This window comes from Macaca fascicularis, chromosome 8, assembly GCF_037993035.2.
Source record: "Macaca fascicularis isolate 582-1 chromosome 8, T2T-MFA8v1.1".
NCBI classification, from domain to species: Eukaryota; Metazoa; Chordata; class Mammalia; order Primates; family Cercopithecidae; genus Macaca; species Macaca fascicularis.
In genome coordinates, this window is record NC_088382.1 from 135,540,199 (window position 1) to 135,550,368 (window position 10,170).

General features: G+C 38.5%; 1 long non-coding RNA gene across 1 annotated transcript; it reads right to left on the bottom strand.

Annotated features, from left to right (window-relative positions):
* Nucleotides 1-243: 243 nt before the first annotated feature.
* On the bottom strand, nucleotides 244-6,975 carry LOC141407524 (uncharacterized). The gene is made up of 2 exons (XR_012416947.1): nucleotides 6,636-6,975; nucleotides 244-3,739 (listed from the first exon to the last, which is right to left on the bottom strand). It is a non-coding gene; the product is annotated as an uncharacterized lncRNA (long non-coding RNA).
* Nucleotides 6,976-10,170: the final 3,195 nt, after the last annotated feature.

The following is a 10,170-nucleotide window of genomic DNA, read 5'->3' on the forward strand; positions in this document are numbered from 1 at the left end:
TTACGAAGCCCTAACTCTCTTGATCACAGTCCTGTGTGATTCTGTGATGCCTGTGCACATCTCTATCAAAGAACTTTCCCGACTTCTGTAATGCTCCATTATGATGTCTGTCTCACCAACTAGATCACGTGCAGTCCAGGGAGAAGATGAAGTCCCATTTATTTGAATACCCCCAACATCTAGCACTGTGCTCAGGGCTTGGCAGGTGATCAATAATGCTTGCTGAACAAGCTTCTAAGTTTGTGGATGAATGAGCCAGAGAGCTTTTCAGCAAGCATGCCTGAACTCATGTTTATGAATGCAATTTTTTTCCTTTCCCAAAATACTTCTCTTGGAGTGACCATATGTTTACTCCTGGTGTTCTTCCCTTGCTCAGGCTATTTCTGCAATCCCCTTGGGCTAATACCTTTTTGGCCAGGTTCTGAGAGCACGACTAAGTAATTCAATCTGTAAAATCAAAGTTAGACTATAATTGTGACCTACCTTGGTCATCCAAGGTGTTCAAGCCCAACTCTGAGTGACTTTTGACAATTTCAAATGGATAAACATCAGAAAACGAACTCACTTTTTGAGCAAATGATCTATTACAACCACAAGGGTTATTCAGAAAGATGTTTTTCATGTCCTAAAAACAATTCCAAAAGAGAGATACCCAAAATGTTCTCAGTAGTAGCAACTTTATGAAAATAAGTTTGCAGTTTCTCAAAGGGATCACTTTAAATTGGCCAAAAACACATATAAAATCTAATGTGTTAATTATAAAATGACATAATTTTCTGACTATCTTGCAACAATCTTGGAGAAGTTTCAACAAACTCCTTCATTATAATAGCTATGTCCTATATTGTATTTACCAGTGGTGGCCAAAACTTCCCAAAATACATTGTAGCTTTTTCCTTGCAATCTCTCCTTCTTAAAATGTAAGTGTTCAGCGTCTAATACTTGGAATGAAACAATCTATTTAGTATGTTACTGTTGTGCATCACGTTCAAACCCCTCTATATAGAATCCGAAATTTACATAATCATGAAGTCTCCAAAGGGTGCATGTTGCACAGGCTCATATTAAAGATTCTCTTCACTAATCAGTATTCTGTTATCACAGACCAGACTGGATTAGATGCATCTATGGAGAATTGCAAGAATCTGGGATGATGCTCTTCCATTAACACACCTTCTTTTACATTCCCCCAGTGTTGCAGGAATGAAAGCCACAGACAAATCTTTCTTGTAATTCCGCTTTTCATTTTAGCTACAGAGGAAATAAACAACACAAACATCAACAGGAAATAAAGTCTCCATGAAGGTTAACAGTAAGAAGAGCTTCCCTCGTTCTTTTCTGACCCTTGGCAGATCAATTGTAAAGGTCTGTCCATTGGAGATTATTAAAGATAAATACATTTTATAAAAACTGTTCCTTGTGAACTCTCTAGGATTAAAGAAAACAACATTGATTTATTTGGTTTCCAATCCAATAAGCTGTGTGTTAATCATCTTTCACAGCAGATACATCAAAGGAGAAAAAAGATATTATGAAGAAGAAAGTCTTTACAACAACTTGAGATGTCTCAAAAATCTCATCTTATATATGATCTCCTGGGCTGCATATGTGTCAATTTAGATTTTCTTATTTATAAAATGAGTTGACAAGCTCTTGGGGACCACAAGAATCTGGGTCTGTTAATTATCTAATATGATTATGGTAAGAAACATCTGTGCCTTTTCCCCTGCCCCACTCTAGTGGAAAGAGGCATTTACACAGTACGTAGGAAATATTATTATTACTTCAAAAAAGTATAATGTTTAAGCATCCTTATTTAGGTTAAGTAAAAAATAAAATTCAAAGGATTTAGGTTTTTCTATTTTTCTTAATGCTCCATCCCATGAATCAAACAATTACATGTTTACTATGTTCTCTAGGTAGTTCTAAACACAGAGAAAAACACTGGAAAATTATTTTGATGTCTCCTTGTGTCTAGATTGCAATACAGTGGGGGAGACACCTAAGGGCTATAATTGAGAAGTAAAAAGTTCTATCTGGGCATGGAGGAAAGAGAAATTTTGCTGATTATATATTTCTTTTCCCCTAGGTCATCGTTTTCTGTCCTAGCTTGTCATATTTTATGGTACAGAAAGGAAACGAGGCAGCACCACCCAAATCCCTCTCAAGCCTTCACCTTCTGGTCTCCGTCTTCTCCTTCCTTGACCTACCAAGCTTGCGGATGCATTGTCTGCACTTCCCATTGCTTCATCCCATGTTTGGTGGACTCTTGAATGCTCAGATCCCTTTTAAAAAAAAGACTTGCATCCTCACCTCCTGGGAGAGCCATTGACAGGTAGCTGTCAGTTCAGGGTTGCCTTGGTGGCAGAGAGCTGACTCAGCCAAGTTCACCCCCTTTCTTGTTTGTCCACTGTCAATGAATGAATGAAACAGCATGTATAGACAAAGTCATCTTGGCCCATCATGAAACTGCTTTGGAAGGCCACACTAACTCCAGAGCTTCCTATGGTGTTTCCTGAGTTCATTGTTGGGCCTATATTGTAGCTTAGTTCCTCCTTCTGTCCACTCCCACTTCTCTGCTTCTTTCCTTCTCTTCAGAGCTTGATTCTTAATAAACATCCTGCATACCAAACAAGATCTCCTTGTCTGTGTCTCAGGGAACCCAGCTGGGACACCCGTAGCTCTTATGTATCTCTCATGAAGAACCTACATGATTAGTCTTCTAGGGAGGTCATGTGGAGCAATTTGTTATTATTTTTTGTGAGTGTGTGCCTGATTATTTCTTGCTCAAGAGAAAGGTCATTTAAAAAATCTGTAATCCTCATGGTGCCTGGATCATCAGTATAAATACTTCAAAAATATTAGTTGAGTAAATATATGATAGAAAGTCTCTTGCTATTTGTATGTTTAGACAAGTCTAGAAAACCAATATTGCTATTGTCTCAGGGGGTTGCAAAAGAAAGAAGATTGGTCAAAATGGCTTTTTCTTATACTCTACTGTGTACAATCTGGTCTAACTCCAGATTGTACACAGTAGAGTATAATGCATTGGATGAAATAACTAAAATACAGAAATACCTGGAGTCCACTAATCAGGTATTAGAGGGTTAGCTGCAAGCCAAAGAGGCAGTATTCCAGAAGAATCTAATAATGTATAAAAGGATCAGAGAGAGTTCCTTGGGGTCATGGCAGTTAAGGTGGACTTTGCAGGAGTTAAATTTAGTAGAGTGGAGAGGGAGAGGGGAGGGTACTTCTGGTGAGCATTCAGTGACCGTCAGTACACAGGGTGCTGGGGGACCAATCAGAACAGGCATTGCATTTGAAGATAATGGGACTAATTTAATCAATTAGTGTTTCCTAGATAGGAAGTATGACAATAGTGAAGAACCATGTGGATGTTTGATAAAATCTTGGTAATTGTATTACCTGTTGTGTGATACATTACTCCAAAACCTGGTGGCTGTTTATTATCTCAGTTTCTGTGGGCCAGGAATCCACGCCTGGCATAGCTGGGTCCTTCGCTTTAGGGCCTCGCACAGGCTGCAATTAAGGTATCAGCAGGAGTTGCAGTCATCTCAGGATTCAACAGGGCCAGGATCTGCATCCAAACTCACTCCTGTGGTTGTGGGCAGGATTCAGTTTCTCATGGGCTTTTTATCCAAGGGTGGTCCTCCATCTCCTGCTGGCTGTTGGTTATAGGCTGCTCTTGGTTCCTTGCTATGTGGCTTCTCTACTATTACTTAGAAGACATGTAGAGAGAAAGCATACCAGCAAGATGAAAGACATAGACTTTTGTAACTTAATCATGGAAGTGACATTTCATCATTTTTGCTGTATTTCCTCTGATAGAAGCAAGTCACCAGATTCAGTGTATAATGTGGAGGGGATTACACAACGATGTGAAATCCAGGAGTGGGAATCATTGGGAACCATGTCAAAAGCTGTCTAGCACATACACTAATTCTACTGAAGCGACTTGCATGAACAGAATGGGCATCATCCTTAATCTCTGCCAATAATTTGTAGCTGTGACTTGCCCAAACCTGCCCAGCTCTTTCCTATCTGTGCGCCTCTGCGTATGCTGATTCTTTCTCTTGAATGTTCTCTGTTTTTCACCTGGGCGATTCCTACACCTTCTTTATGTCCCAGTCATTTATCACTTCATGAAGCCTTCCCTTAATCTAACAGGTACTATCCATCTTTTTCTCCTCTATGCTGCCATTCCCCTTTGCACATATTGTCATTCCAGCAACTTGTTACATTTCATTGAATATATGTATCTACATATGTGTTCTTCCTGCTAGACTCTTACTTCTTAATTATAAAGATCAAGTTTTAAATATATGTTTTTATTCATGGGGCCTTGAATAGTGATTAGCTCAAAGGGAACTCTGTAAATGATGCTTATTTTTTGTGACTAGATCATAGAAAGTGGTTGATCATTCCACGATGTTTTAATTCTTTTGTTTTTAAAAAATTATTGAGTACCTGCCATTTGCCACTCACTGTGAGACAGCCACTAATTCTCAGAAAATTCCTACAAGATAGGCATTGTTTCTCTTATTTTCAAGATTTGGAAATGGTGGTATAAAAGAGGTTAATTAACTTTCCTGAGCCCCTTTCTCTCCAGTCCTCTTGCAGCTAGTGAAATCATTAGACACAGTTTTGATCAATGGCATGTAGTTGGAAATTTGCTGATGGGGATTCCAGGAAAAAATTTGCTTTCCTGATTAAATAGGCCACCTCTGCTGGAACATCCTATTTTGTTTTAATTACCATTGTCTTTACCCTTATTTTCTTTTAGATCCTGAAGGTAATGTCTAGAGGTTCAGCAGGCATCTTACAACTATGAGGCTACAAGCTTAAGGATGAAAGTCAAGTACACTCAAGAGGGAGGAGCAATTAGACAGAGGAGCCTGGGGTTTTGATGACATTTCAAACAGCTGCACCGGTCCTGAGTTGCCTTCCTGGACTCTTAGTTATGTGAGGAAAATTAATCCCTATGAGTCCAGTTTTTTAATTAAACCACTTCCTAACTAAATTGAGGATCTACTATATTTCTATAACTGTGCTAGATACCAAAGGGATTACAAAAGAATTGCATTGTTCATATATTGGCTCATCCATTCACTAGGTTTATTATGAGTCTACTAAGAGGGCATTATATTTCAATGTCAGGGGAATGAGGACTGGCTACAAATAAATGTATAGAGAAATATGGTCTTCGTTGGAGGGTCTTAGAATCTACAGAAGAAAGACAAAGACAAGATGGTATATAAGAATTTAGATAAAATATAAACGACAAACTATGGTGCAGTTATTTCAATTATATGTTCAAAGACAAGAGAAATGTGTATGGGCAGAAGAAATCAGGGAAGCCTGCTTAAGAGGAAATTAGCAATGGTCCTAGCAGGAGGACCAATAGGGGTTCACATGTGGTCAACTTTCTGAATTAATTTCCTGTTATTACAAAAGTGGAAAAATTTGAAATGTGAAGGAAATATTGGGTAAAGCTGGAATACAGGCCTATATTTAGGTTGTGTTTATCGTTTTGGATATTGTAAATCTAGATATTCTGAAAAACACTTACAATAACTCCTGTGTTCTGAATGTTTGTGTCTCCCCAAAATCCATATGTTGAAATTTAATGACTACAGTGATGATATTACTAGATGGGACCTTTTGGAAATGATTGAGTGGGACCTATGGGCCCATATAAAAGCAATCACAGAGAGCTAGCTACTTTCTTCCATCATGTGAGGACACAGCAAAAAAGTGCTCTCTATAAGCCAGAATGAAAGCCTTCGCCAGATACTGAATCTGTTGGCACCTCAATCTTGGACTTCCCAGCCTCCAGAACTGTGAAAAATAAATTTTTGTTGTTTATAAGCTACCCAGTCTAAGGTATTTTGTTATAGCAGCCCACACCAACTAAGACAGTAATAAAACCATTAATATAAAAATCAGAATTAAGGAGCTATATATTCTACCAAAAGCTTCACACACATTATATAATTTGATTCTCTCACAGGAGGTATTTTAATCCCCGTTTTATAGATGAAGTTATTAACTTGCCTAGGTTACCCACATAGTAAATGGTGGAGCTAAGATTCACACCCAGCTTTGATTCTAAGCCCTGTAACAATACCCAAAGAGCAAGGATCCCATCTTCCAAAAGGGAGCTGTCATTCCATCAAAGCACCCCTGGTTTGCTTCTCTTAAAACCTTAGCATGGATGTGACTTGCTTTCCTTTAGTGTAAATTCACAAGTGCATAGGCATCAAAATGGGGAACATGATATCAATGTTAACTATTAGTAACATGTTTGCATCAATCTTTTCTCATTTTGCCCTGACAATAATTACATTAAGGTGGGTGGTATTAACTCCATTTACATGATAAGGTAATCATAATTGTGACTTCCTTAAAAACCACAAACCTGAGACTAGATCCTAGGTCTTCAGCTCTCACATCTTTTAAACTTAGCTACCCCTGGCCTTCTTGTATTTATTTAAAAATGTACCAATGGTCCATTGCATAACAGTGAAAGATGCAAAGATTTCCAGATGCTTCAAATAAACTTGTCCAAATTTCCTAATGTGATAAGGAAGATGATTCTATTAAGACATACTTACCATGGGGTGGAAGTACTGTGTTAGAGATGAACACCTGGCATGATGGAGGAAAGGCAATAGGTATTTGTTAAACAAATGTAATATACGGTCCTTTTATTTCCCTAAATTCTGTATTGTAGGTAAGTATTTTCATCTCTTATATATAAGTGAGGTGGAAGCAAGGATGCTGAGGATGTTGTTAAATGGCAAAAAGCTGGTTAGTATAGGAGCTGGGCTTCAAACTCAGGTCTTCCTGGCGTCAAGGTTCATGTTCTTTCTACAAAACCAACACAATAACCTGAATCTGTGATGACTGTGTTTATTAAACTTGAAATAATAACATTTATTTTACTAGCCACTTTACATGTACTAACTAATTAAATGAGCTAATTAAATATTAACTTATTAAATAATTAAATAAGAATCTTAGGAGTTAGGTACTATTACTATATCTGATTTACTGATAAGAAATCCAAGCTACAGAGTGTTAACTAACTAGACAAAAACATCATGGCCAGTAACTGCCAGGCTGACATTCACATTCATGCAATTTGGGTGCAATGCGTGATCTCGGCTCACTGCAACCTCTGCCTCCCAGTTCAAGCAATTCTTCTGCCTCAGCCTCCAAAGTAGCTGGGACTACAGGCGTGCGCCACCACAACTGGCTAATTTTTTTTTTTTCCCAAACAGAGTCTCATTCTGTCACCCAGGCTGGAGTGAAGTGGCTCAATTTTGGCTCCCTAAAAACTCTACCTCCCGGGTTCAAGTGATTCTCCTGCCTCAGCCTCCTGAGTAGCTGGGATTACAGGCATGTACCACCATGCCTGGCTAGTTTTTGCATTTTTAGTAAAGATGGGGTCTCACCATGTAGGTCAGGCTGGTCTCAAACTCCTGACCTTGTAATCTGCCCGCCTCAGCCTCCCAAAGTGCTGGGATTACAGGCATGAGCCACTGCACCCGGCAACTTTTAGTAGAGATGGGGTGTCACCATATTGAGCAGGCTGGTCTCAAACTCCTGACCTCGTGATCCAATTGCCTTGGCCTCCCAAATTGCTGGGATTACAGGCATGAGCCACTGTGCCTGGCCTGCCTGTGCTCTTAACCACTGTGTCATCATATATGGTTTAACCTGTAAGAATAAGCTTACTGTGGCATAAAGTTTTCAAAGATAGCCTGGAGAAATGCTAGGGACAGATGTGGATAGAGGATAGAGGCATAGAGATCAATCAATTTGCCTGCAAGCTTCATGAAAAATTGCAAATCTCATGATCGAATGATTGGGAGGGCTCAGATTACAAAAAGCCATGCATCCCATGAAATGTGACCTTTCTGAGGAGTTTTAGTTAGGGGAAGAACATGCATCCCTTTTGCATTTTTGACAGTTATTTCTGGCAAAGAAAGTGGTAAAATTGGATCTGTGCAATAGTTCAAGGTAGAATTTATTGGGATATTGTTCTTACAGCAGCTTAGCTTCCCTCTCCTCATGTCCCCTCTGTCTTTTTCAAGCCTACACCTTATTGAGCACACACTAGTCAGAAGTCACTGTCATCCCACCTATTGGCCAAGGAAAGCGAGAATTGTTTTAGTCTAAAATCTTTATCACTGTTTTGACACTGTGTTGTGACTATAATACAGAGAGCTGGTATCTCTGTAGAGTTATCTGCTTTGGTAGTTCACTCAGTTTGAGACATTTTAATTATCTCAAGGATTTTATTAGAATGCATGATCAGAATCATTATCTCTTCGATATTCAGAATGTCCATGTCATTCAAGTTATTGTTGACAATGTGAGTGACCTGAGGAGCTCATTTCTGTGCTAAACATCACCTCTGCCCATATTGTTCAATATTGGTTTTCTTAATTCTTCTTGTGGCCATTCTTCTTCTTGATTAATGTGTTAATTGTTGAAAATCAGCCCTCTTGGCTGCTGGCATCTTCTTCCTGATCATTAACTAATATATTGAAGAGCCATGTTTCCTTTTCAAGGTTAGTGAGAGCACATTTATTTCTATCTCTTAGCCTTGCTCAAATCCATGACAGGACTTCAGGGCTTTTTTTTTTTTTTTTTTTTTTTTTTCCCCAAGAGTTTCCAAGTTCAGAGTTGGTGAAGGACTTGATCAGAAGTCTTCTAGATTAGGAAATTACAAACCATCCCAGAAGGTGGGGTTTTAGACATAGCATCTAAGGCATGGGGCACTATGAATTCAGAGTGAAGTTTTTCAAGAGTATCAGTAAGGAGTAAGACTCAGAGATGACAATAAATAATGATATGAAACAATAAATCAGTAATTGACACATACTGAGTAACTAATGTGAGCAGAGGCATTTTGATGGGCATTTTCATTATATTAGCTTATTTAACTCCCTATGAAGAGAATATCCTTAACTCCAAATTTTTAAAATTAGAAAACTGAGGCTCAGAGAGTATGATGTGTCTAAGCTCAATAGCTTAAAAGAGCTAGAATTTGAACACCAAACTTTAGTAGCAAAGTTTTTCTAATATAGTGATCATGAAAGAAATGCTGGCTGAAGAATGCACAGAGAGAAGAAATGTTCTTGAATAAATAGATTAATACTCGAATGATTGATAAAGTCTCAGGCATCTTCACGTAGGAGACAGGCTATGTCTTACAAATGGAAAGAAGGACATTATTTTTAGGCTTTGCTCTTGGCACTTTATGTGACTCTGAAAAATGTCACTGAGAAAACTTAAGACATACTTACTATTTTCATGTATACTGGCAATGTTTAGAATAACTAGGATGTGCTGGTCTTAGCCGCTTTTTACTCTGATCATTGTCTTTGGGAATCTCAAATAGTTAGGATAGGTCAGCTGGGAGTTGCCAGTATTTACTTCAGTGCAGTAAAGTACATTTTTCTATAATTCCAGAGATCATCTGGTTCCATCTGGTCTTGAGAATGGACATCAAAGTACAATTTTTGTTGTCATGGTTCAAGGTAAGGTTCTCCATTTGCATTTTTATTATGTTCTCAAGCCTCACTTTATTGGAGTAGGCACAGTCATGTCTCAGGGCTTATGTACCACTATTTGAGACATGTGGGAAGAAGAGTGAATGGAAACAGTGAACTTATGTTTGGTACCTGTTATGTTCTAGGCACAGTACTATCTTCTTCACATATATTATTTCATTTAGTCATCCCATAAAAATCCAATGAAGCGTATATAATTCTGATTTTTTTAAGCACAAAAGACTGATATTTAGAGACTACTTGTCACTGGTCACTCCATTCTTAAGACTTGAAACAAAGATTTGATCCCAGGTGTAGCTGACAAGTCTATTATATCACACTTAGCTTCTAGAAGGGTTTTACTGGGTCAAGTAATTTTCTTTCTTTCCTTCTTTCTCTCTCTCTTTCTCTCTCCCACTCTCTCTTTGTCTCTCCGCATTTCTTGCTGGTCTCGATCCCTCCCTCCCTCCCTCCCTCCCTCCCTCCCTCCCTCCCTTCCTTCCTTCCCTTCTTCCTTTTTCTCTCTGCTTTTTCTTTTTCTTATTTTGTTGAGTGAGAGGATGAAGGACTGAGTACTATTGACAGA